This window comes from Aptenodytes forsteri, unplaced genomic scaffold (genome assembly GCF_000699145.1).
Source record: "Aptenodytes forsteri isolate BGI_AS27 unplaced genomic scaffold, ASM69914v1 Scaffold413, whole genome shotgun sequence".
Classification (NCBI taxonomy): Eukaryota; Metazoa; Chordata; class Aves; order Sphenisciformes; family Spheniscidae; genus Aptenodytes; species Aptenodytes forsteri.
Window position 1 is genome coordinate 393,352 of NW_008794372.1, and position 11,071 is coordinate 404,422.

An 11,071-nucleotide genomic window follows, 5' to 3' on the forward strand; every position below is an offset into this window, starting at 1 on the left:
AAAAAAGAAAAAAAAACCCAAATCATCAGAAGTAGCCAACAGTAGCACTCTTCTCCAAGAATATGGGTCTGAAGGTTTGGAAATCCTTAGGCTAACAAGGATCAATTCAAATTCAAGGCTCCCTTTTCCCTACTGAGTTCACTGGCCATTAGGCTGTTATAAATCCTATGAATGCATTTTAAAAAGAGCAGATTTTGTGAGGGACCTGAACCAATTAGGGGTCCCAGAAGACCCTGGTTTTCACCCAGTTTTTGGCTAATGATTGATATTAGGCAGGAGTTCAGAGCCCAGAAACCTAGTTCAGTGTGCTGACGTGGAATGAAAGTTCAGGATCCTTAAAGTTAAGCAAGGAGCACCTAGCAAACTTTGGTGCTTTCAGGATTAGTGAGGCACTAAGCAAAGGCAGTTCTGGCCCTGGGATCCAGAAGTTCAGTTGAAGAATTTCATCCACAGTGCTACAACCCTTTTGTCTCTGTTCCCTAATGCCTTCTCCTGGTTCTCCTGTACCTGAAACCTTCTTAGACAGTACTCTGAAGACAGTAGTCCGAAGTACTTCAATCTACAACTATGCTCATGCTGAGTTATTAATACCTGCCCTCTGTTCACTCCACAGCCATGGCACATTAATCCTGGCTTGGAAGACTTTCAGCTTTCTGTAAGACTATAGCAAAACAGTTTAAAGAAATGAGACCTGTTCACAAGCTGTGATCTGATCCATTTTGGGGAAGCTGTTCCAGCTAGCCACAGGGTAGCTATTATCTTCCACCATTCAAGCAAGAAGAAACAATTAAATAAAAAAAATCCACAACAAACCACAACAACTGGTAATGCTGGGGAGGGAAATGAAGTAGCTGTAGCAGCAATTTAAAGAAAAGCAGCTCAGCAAAGATTAAAGGAGAATTAAAAGCAGCAGGTCCTACCCGCTACTCAATTTTACATCAAAGATTTGTGTGGTACTTGCTGCTGAGATTTGTGGGTTTGAAGGCTAAACTCTTGAACAAAAATGCTCATCAAGTTGACTGAAGGCATTATTTCACACCTCTGGAATTAAAGACTTGCCCAGCCCCAAACCCTGCAGCCATGAGCAGCTGACAGCACTGAGGATGTTTCGGCGTGAACTGCAAGACCAGCACCTGTCCCTGAAATGAGCTGAAGATGTTGCCAGGGACTGTCCTGTGCTACATACTTCAGCTGGACACTAGAACTAAAAACATAGATTAGCTTCCATCTACATGGTTCACTGCAGACTGTTTCATCCTCTTTAATGTTTACAGATACATAGGATTTACAAAGTAGCTCAGCTTTGGCCTATACTGAAATCTGATGAAGCTTTACCACTGGTATAAATGCAGTGCAGTTGTAAAACCTCCACAAACTTCACTGGGAAAACATCTAGGCCAAAGAGGGGTGTCACTGAAAAACGAGACCCTGTAGACATAAAAAAACTCCACCCCACCCCCCAAATATAAATATAAATAATATAAACATTTATATAAATGATACATTGTGAGCCTGAGGATGTATCTCAGGAGAAAAATCCAGCTCATAACCAGAGATGCAGGAGTATGTAACAGAGAAGTTTCTTATAAATTTATTGAAATCTATTTGTTAAAATGTATTTTCTTTACAAATCTTTGACAAAGTAAACTGCAGGCCTCTCACTATTGCAGTTCGGGGTGTCTTATTTCTGAGCTATTGCTGCTGCTGTAAAATCCACGTAGCTCTGTTAAACCCAGTTTTGACTTGACTAGTCACAAGATGGGCATCCTGGGCTCTGGGGCAGATCAGTATGGTGTTTCATTTGGATGCTCTTTCTCCTCTGTGTCAAATTACCTTGCTTTTTGCTGGATGGAACTGAATTAAGTTTATTGTTTGAATCTTTTAATCACACTGACCTTCTGAAATTAATTTGATTCTATAGGAAAGATCAGGAACTATGGCTCTTTTTGGGCTGCTACTCATTTATCATCTTCGTTTCAAAGTGCTATGTTGTCTTCAAATTATGTGATAGACACTGTTCAGTCATCACCATTGGATGCTAATGAAACTGAAAAAACAGTGAGGATTTAAATAGTATTTAAGCTAAGCATGAGGGCAGGCCAGGGGGCACGGGGGCAGCCCCCTGGGGACAGGGATGGGCCGAGGCTGGGCCAGGACATTGGCTTGCGGGTTGGAGCCTGGGTCCGTGGGGCCGTGGGCAGCCGCAGGCAGGACTGCCTCACAGCAGAGCCATCGTCCCAGGCACAGGGGCCTCCCTGGGCCAGGGTCTGGCCTGGCCGCTGCCTCCCCACAGCACTAGGAGCAGCCCCACGGTCCCTACAGGATGGGGCCGCCCTTGCGGTGCGGCTGGAGCTGACCCTCCTGGGGAGAGGTGTGTGCTCAGGGCCTGGCGCCAAACCTGGTGGGAACTGGGTTTTCTCAGATTTTTTTTTTTCACTCCACAGCCATTATTTTTCCTCTCATAAGCAAAAGAAGTTACTTGAAGATTTCCTAAATCAGTTCATAGATCTCAAAGATTTCAGCCTAAGTGTCTGTGGTATTTAATTTCAGAAATAATGGGAAATTTGTATTTCTGATACCAGATGATGCGAATTTGACCTTCATCTGCAGACAGAGTTTAGTTTGCCTCCTCATCTTTTTTCATGTTTGTCCTTCTCTTGGCCACAATCAATAAATAAAGCCTCAGGCTAAAACAAAGAAAGTTGCCAGCAACATAAAAAAGAACATGACAAGAATATAGAAAAACACCTTTCTAATTACGTTGCTTTATGGATTCTTTAGTTTAATCTCATGTGGAATTAATTCTTTAAGTAAGTTTACTCAAAGTTATTGAAAATTGATTCCTAGTAATTTAAATTGCCTATTATTAAATTTTATTGGAACTAATAAACTAATTTCAATCCAGTACTTCCCCATCTGAAGAAAAACTCAAAAGTCTATTTTCACAAAATATTGGTGAATAGTGCTTATATTCTTCATTGGACTTATTTCAAGTCTTGTTTCAGAATTTAGCTCAAAAGGTACCATCAGAGCCTTCTAACTTTTCTCTCATGTTCTCAATGAGAACTGGCTCCAAATGAATCCCCAAAGAAGTCTTGAATCTCTTGTTTACTTGAATCTCTTGTTTAAAAGCACAGAGTTGATGGCTCAGTAAAATCCAGATATTTGTAAAATAATTACATTTCTATTCTGGACTAATGGATTTTTAAAAAGCGCACAAATAACATCTCTGTCAAACATGGGCTCAGTTAAAACCATTTAGTGATTTAACAACACATAAAATAAAATGAAATAGTAATGGTTTATACAAGCTATCATTGCTTAGCTTGCCCCTACACATTTTTGGAGTTGGCACTGATAGTTTATAAACAAGTCTGTCCTAAATTTCCGTAATTCCTGATCGTCAAGTGAAATGTCCATATATAGTCACTGCCTCTTCTGAATGAGCAGTTGTCATTAAAAACCCTGGAAGGTATAAGCAAGAAAATAATGTGATCTCTCAAAAATTAATGAATTTGGATTCTGATAACTAATATTTGACTGTAAAATTGTTACATCAGGAGACTACAAAAATCTACCAGCAACAAAACCTGAACCATATATCAGTAGAGGTAATTATTCCACACAATAGTAAGTAGCCCTTGAGGTCCATCATCATTGCTTCTCAGGAAGCCCCAGGACTGAAATGTCTAGAAACCCAAGTGCAATTTCACTACCTCCTCATAGTACGGCATGGTTTGCTGCCAGCAGAACTGGTTGAAACACGAGGAATTTTCCACTCTTTTTAGACAAAATATGGAAGAATTCAAGCAAATTGGGCAATGATTGTGGTCTATTAACATTTGACATCACCAGCCATGTGGGTAAACTTTAAGGTGTTGGCTGTAAACGGCATTGTGATTTGAACATACCTTCCTGTCACCCTCTCTGCACTGACACTGTTTGTCTTCAGGCAGTGAGGGACCTATGCTAACCTCTTTGGGATGGGAGAAGAACCGTTGGAAGGATATTTCATTATTTGAAGGTTGAGGTTTAAACTTTCAAAGACTTGTGCTCTGGGGAGCGTAGGAAAATTTAATTCATGGTGAATGGGGGCAATTTTATAGTAGCAAGTAGAAAGCATATCTTGGGAGGTGTTTTTTTGGAGGAGGTAAGGAGGCAATAATTGACTGTGTTTTCAAATGCTGCCCAATGCATCTGCACCAGGGCATGTAGAGTCTATTTAAAAAACATGAGAAGTTTTATTCTGCTAAATCCTGCTGCATGTCTTGAGCTGATTTACTTTTTTCAGCAAGATGTGCAGCTGAGCCTGGGCCACTTTCAGGGAAATCGTGCACTGCTCAGAGATGCCAGAATAGCAGTATCTCCCCTAAATCTTTGCTTGTGTTCAGTTTAGGAAACAAATATAGAGAGTTTCAAAACCACCTTCTCTTGAACCCTCTAGGCACTGTCAGTGCCAGAATTGGAAGTGCCAAATGTGGCTCTCTCCATAGGCACTATTATGTATCTCCAAGGCTTTCAGGCATCTGGCTAAATAAGCAGATGAATCACTGTCATCCATTTAAAAGGTGGAGAACAAAGAGCATGTCAAGGATGGCGTGAGAACCTCTCTAGCAGTTACCTTTGAGCCAAAATTATTATAGGCGCTATAAAAAAATTGCTTGTCTACAGGCAAGGTCACTCATATTAATTTTTATGAATTGCCACCAGTTCCTTGAATCTCATGAACTATGCAATCAAAGGCAAGCAATGGGCTTTGCTAAATCAGTGTTGCAACCTTTAATGATAATATCCACAGCTTTTATGGGATCAGCTCAGTTTTAATTAAAGATTATTGAAATTGATGCACAGCAAACTCTGGAGAATGTGAATCAGTAAGTAAGGTCTTTAAAGGACAAAGTGTTACAGGAAGACTAAAAGAGCTGATGGATCACTGGATCTATATCTGGTCATCCTCTGTGCCAGGAAAGATGGTTTATTATTCTTGGATTGCATCAGTGAGAATTCCATGGGCTCAGCCTCTCTAATTGCGAAACTTCAGGAAATTGCTAAACCACTGTATTTTCTCTTCAGGTTATTTTGATCTCCTTTTCCTGTGTTTCCATCATTCTCTTTGTGATTGCTTCTTATGCAGACATGTCTGACCTAGCCTTAAATTTGCTAGTGTAATCTCAGCAACATATAGCTCACTGAAGGCTACAACACCTAGCCAGACGTATTTGAGATGGCCTTCTACTTGACCTCCAGATACCATTTCTGAAGGACACTGGGCTCTCACAGGTCCTGTGTAAAACCAGCCCGCTTTATAAGGCTGTCTCAGAAAATTGTTGTATCTCAAACAGCACAGCACTTGTCTTTAGGTAATTGAGTTGGGCTCAGATTGTTGAGGTAGCCGTTATTGAGGAACAAACTAGAAACTCAACCTTTTTCCTGTAAATTGATCTGCCCATGGAAGCTTCTGTGCCCATATGGATCTTTCAGTAAAATATTAAGAATGGTTGACATAGGTACTAGGAAGGAGTGCTAATTTATGGTTAGAATAGGGCTGTATCACCTGCCACAGCAGCAACCTTTGGGGGTCAAAAAACTTCAGCTATTTAATGTTTACCTAATTTTTACTTGAGCTCAGTTGTCACATTCCTCACACCTAATAAAAGAGAAACTTCTGAATTACAATTTTAGCAATCTAACAGATAAAGTAATACACTGGTTCCTGCAACACTTTGTCCTATCTCACAATTTATGCAACATAGCTATAATATTCAGCCAAGTTTGAGCTTTTCTTTCTAAATTTCTTTTAAGACACAGTACTCAGCTAGAAATAAATTATATCATTTAGTTTAGGTCTGGAATTTTATGTCTTGGTTTTTTTCTCCATTGTGAAAAATAATCTGTCAATTTCCACATGAACTTTTACTCAATTTCAAAGCATGAAGCCACCTCACAGTCTTGTCATTTTTCCTAACAAGAATAAAGACAATTCTCATCAGTTATCTTCACAGTTGGCGTAATTAATACCTAGCATTATTACATTAGCCTACCCTGGTGTATGAAATAGTAATAGCTCTAAAAGCCTGTCTGCTATGAACCATCTCATTGAAAAGTGACTTTCTAAAAGGGCAGCTACAATTAAATTTTGTAAATTACTGAGGTAAGTTAGAAACCACTAAAACGATTGGATTAAACTGTAACTGTTCATTTGACAGTAACAAAGGTAGCAATTTTTTCATGGGAAATAATTGCTTTTTTCTCACTATTTTTATACTGTGCTATATTGAAACAACTTCAATGGGAGAGAACACCATAATTGTATAAAACTTCCTGAGGAGAGTCCAAAGGCTATTTCATGTAGCCTTTCAGAAGATTCTTACTGGTATTTGAAGATGTCTGATAAAATTACATGAGAAAGATGTGCAATACACATTTCATGATCTCAAGGGCTTTACAAAAAATAGTATTTTGCAATTTCCCACATGAATTGTTTATATGAAAACCTCAGCATAATTTCCTATTTATTTAGGGAGAACCTTGATTGCAAAGAAATGGATTTTGAGTGCTGGCACACTATAAATCAGTGAGCGGCAGGGACACAACAGGAGACAGAAGTTTCATCTCTTTTCCCAGCTTCCTCCTTCTCCTATATTGCCTCTGCCATGTGCCATTTTGCACATATACTTGGTAACAACAGCAACATAAAGTTGTGTAATTTCTAGCAGAGAAAGCTGTGAGCTGAGAGGCTCAACAACTTGCATCCTAAGCATATCTAAAGGGGGTCACACAAGGACGCAAACGCATCCTCCTTGAGAGTCTGACTGCCAAAATTCCCAACTTTACATTAGCCTGTGAGGATATGCTAAGCAGCCTTGTGGTAGGAATGGCTCTTATTTTTTCAGGTTGAATTTTATTTGTACTGCCATCACAGTCTTATTGTTGCAGAACTATAAGCCCTTTTGCTTTACTACAGCAGGATTGGAGAAAGCACTCGCATAACAAACCTCCCATATAATTATTGCCAGGCACCTGGAAGTGAAAAGGGTGGACTGTGGATTCTTCCCTTCATTTAAAGATTAGCTTAATCTACCTTAATATTTGTGAGCAGTTGCTGACATTGGAGGGTTTTTAATAAGGGACTTAAATGTGATTAATAGGTGATAAAGTTAGCTTTAAAATAATTGAGCTGTTGAAGCCTGTTGACTTCATTTGCTAGTTATGTAGTGATGCTGATGCTTTAAGTGACAGATAATTATTGTCTTGCTCTAGTAATTGCTCATCACCGTATGACAGACATTTTCTGTATTTATACAAAGTTAGTGGTGGTTCTGTTGAGGTATTTACTTTCTTGCAACCAACTATATATGGTTATATATAAACCATATAACATGATCTTGTTATTCAGCCCAGTATTATCTAGCTACACAAAGAAAAACAGGCTTCCTACTGACTCTAGCCCTAAAAGGCTCTTAAGCACCAACTTTAGTGGAATTATTGCATGATGTTTTGCTACTAGGAACTTCAGCAGGGGTAAAAAATGAGAGTGACTGTGTTTGGAGTAGTGCTTCTATTTACTTTTTAAGTAACTGCTGACATTATGGCTGAGAGCAAAGGTGGTCTAGAGATGATGAATGATCCAAAACCTAGATTTCTCCTCCACCACAGACTTACCTTGAGTAAGTCATTTCAGCTCAAGGAGGAATTTGACAGCCTGCAGCTGCCAAAAGGGGCAGTCCTACTACTTTCCCCTCTCTTGGCCATGCTTCTCTTGCTTGGCACTGGCACTTGTCAGATCCTGTGATGAGCTGATTCAGCTCCTTAAAGTGGCAGAAAATAATTAAGTTGTTTCTGATGGGTTAGTTCTCTGCTGATTTAGTGAGCTGAATCGGTTCATCCAGACGGTGACCAGAGTGGTTTCAAGGGAGGGGCTGGGATGTGAAATCAGGAGAGCTGAACTGGGAAGGGAGGAGAAAGTAGGGGAAGGAGAGGAAGGCTTTACCTTTTGGTAATAGCTGTTAGATCTGCTCAGCCCTCGTGAAACTTCAAACTCAGCACACTGTCACCGAGACAGTTCCCTGTCTATACCATGAAGAATGACTTCCATTCGTCATCCATTTTAATGGCGCTCCTGTTTACCTAGGAAGTTTAGGCACTAAGAAGGTAGTACATGCTATACAAGGCAAAATATGACTCTGCCTAATATATAATATTATGGCTAAAATATAAAAAAGAAGTATAGAAAAGAAATTCAGAAGAAGTAACTTTTTTTTGCCTGGAATGGGGGCAAAGGATTCATTAGTGTCTGGCAAATTCTACAAAAAAAGCCTATCTTTACAGGAATATGAATAAAGGCAGAAAAAGCAATTAAGATGGAAGCTGGGATAACTTAATATGCTTAAGTGCTAGGTAAGAAAATTCATGGAGGGAAGAGAGGGACAGTGGCTGTGAGGGAGTGCTGGAGTCCTTTGTGCAGGAGCTGACATAGCTGAGAGCCGTTCAACTCCTTCTGTAATGAAAGTGAGACAGGAGCAGCCCTGAAAGTAGCATGAACAAGAAGGTTAGTTAGGGTGGCTTACAAAAAGCTACAGGGACAGCCTCAAAAGAAAAACCTGAGGCTGATGTTGAATTATTTTGTATACAGGACGAAAGCCAAGCTCTAGCAAGTGAGTATGTGAGCAGACATACGGCACATAAGCCTAAGGCATGTGTCTATTCAGTGGGAGACAGAATTGGGACAGAATGTGTTTAGACTTTTTCTTTTCTTGCCGGTATATTATTCTTGACTTTAAAATCTGTCTCCATCTTCAGCTAATGAACTAAATTGCATTTAATTGTAAAGTGTTTCAAGGAGGGGATACAGAGTATTGCAAACTTTATCCCTGTATTTTTCATTCCTGTGAATACAGTGGGCTTTCTCGTATTCGCAAGTACTAGTTGAATGAGGATTTTTAGGATCAGGTCTAATAGCTATATGATATAAATTCTGCTATACCAGTTTGTTGAAAACATTTGGACTTTCTGCCATTTATTTTCTAAGTTCATTATTTACATCTAGAGCAAGAGTAAATATTATAGAATACATAGAGACCAGAGTGACAGTTTTGAAACTCCCCTGAGCTTACTGAAAGAGAATAGTCCTTTTTGTATTTTGCAGCTCTCACTAAGTAAGATAGCTAATGTATTCTGCAAAATGTTCTGTGTGCAAATAGCACCTAAATCTCTTCTCAGACAATAACAGATATGTAAGGCCATATTTTCAAACAAACATCTCACTTCCGTTTACAGTTTGGCAAATCAACAGAGTATGAGAAAAAGAAAAGAGAATATCCTAGACACCTGGATTTTAAATGGAAGGAATTTTAACCAAGTAAGTTTCTTAACTGCCAAAGGCTTTTACCTGTAATGGGAAAATGAGTTAGGTGTGACTGTTCACTCAACTCCTGCTGAGATTTTGGCTAGCACACAGCTCATGCTAAGGCCTGATGTATGGTGGGACTAGCGCCATTAGGTCAAAGCAATGACAACATGTAGGCAGGACATGGTGGCCAGAAAGGGCTAAAGGTCATTATGCAGCCACTATCACCTGCAGCTCACTGTTTCCTGCAGCCATAATCCTTGCATATTGATTGTCTGGCAGTTTCTTCAGAATCCGCTAACTGATGGAAATGGTATAGACCAAACTTCCAAGCTGGAAGGTATAAATATGTCAACTTACCCAAAAAGTTTTTGAAGCAGATCCAGCAGCAGCTGGATTGCTGAGGCTTTCATGCTTGCCGTTGTGATACAGGGGATGCCAGCACTGTGGTGGAAGAGGAAGCATGAGCACTCTCACTGTTGGCCAGGTAACTATAGGTGCACAAGTTACGAGTTGCAAGTTATTAATTAGACAACTCGTGAGTTAGAAACCTCATGAATTAAGCAATGAATTAGTGAATTCACTTGTTAGACTAGTCCATACAAAGGAGACTGAGCCCTTGTTTGTCATGTTTGTTTGTTTCTTTTCTTTCCTAATATGCTCATAAAATAAAGTTTAATTTACAGAGTATGTTGTCCTGTAAATTTGAGATCCAAATGGACACTGACGGTTAGGGTCCAGGAAGGCTGTTTTCAAATACCACCACAAAAAGCAAATTTCATCACTTTTTAGAACTAGTGTTCAAAGTGCACTGCAGCGATGCTGCTTATCATTACTTCAGCCTGATCTTTTATCACAAATAATATTTGAAGCGATATTCAAAATAATAATGAACTTACTTCTTGGGACTGTGAGCTTCATAAATGAAAAGATCTAGACCTCCTAATATTTGTTCATGCTTACAAAAAAAAAGAAGACAGAATCACAGTTCAGTCAAATCTCTGACCGAATTGGGTGTGGTGACTAGGGTGGTGGTACTTCCTAAGCAGCCACAGAGTTTTAGAAGTCTTCTGGAGGTCTGTAAACCAGTGGGGAATATTGGTGGCATAGCTGCAAATACCTGTGTACTTGCTAAAACTTCTATACATCTAGAAAACTAAGCTGTGCTTTTGGCATGTCACTCCAGTGACTATGATGTTTAGTTTTTGGTGAAAGAGAGTGGATGACTTCTGAGCGGTACCTCTGTTTAGGGAGGCTGTATCCAGTTCCTAACACTTGGCTGACATATATAGCAACTTACACATAAATTGTAGTTATATCAGTAGCTCCACTAGCCAGCCAATACTCAAGATGTCAGGTTTCATGTCAAGTGTCTGAATTTGTATGTTTCCATGCTATGCGTGATTCTGCAAAAGAGAATCATAGAATCATAGAATAGTTTGGGTTGGAAGGGACCTCTAAAGGTCATCTAGTCCTACCTCCCTGCTGTGGGCAGAGACATCTTCCACTAGATCAGGTTGATCAGAGCCCCGACCAACCTGACCTTGAATGTTTCCAGGGATGGGGCATCCACCACCTCCCTGGGCAACCTGTTCCAGTGCTTCACCACCCTCAGCATAAAAAATTTCTTCCTTATATCTAGTTTAAATCTACCCCCCTTTAGTTTAAAGCCATTCCCCCTTGTCCTGTCGCAACAGGCCCTGCTAAAAAGTTTGCCGCCATCTT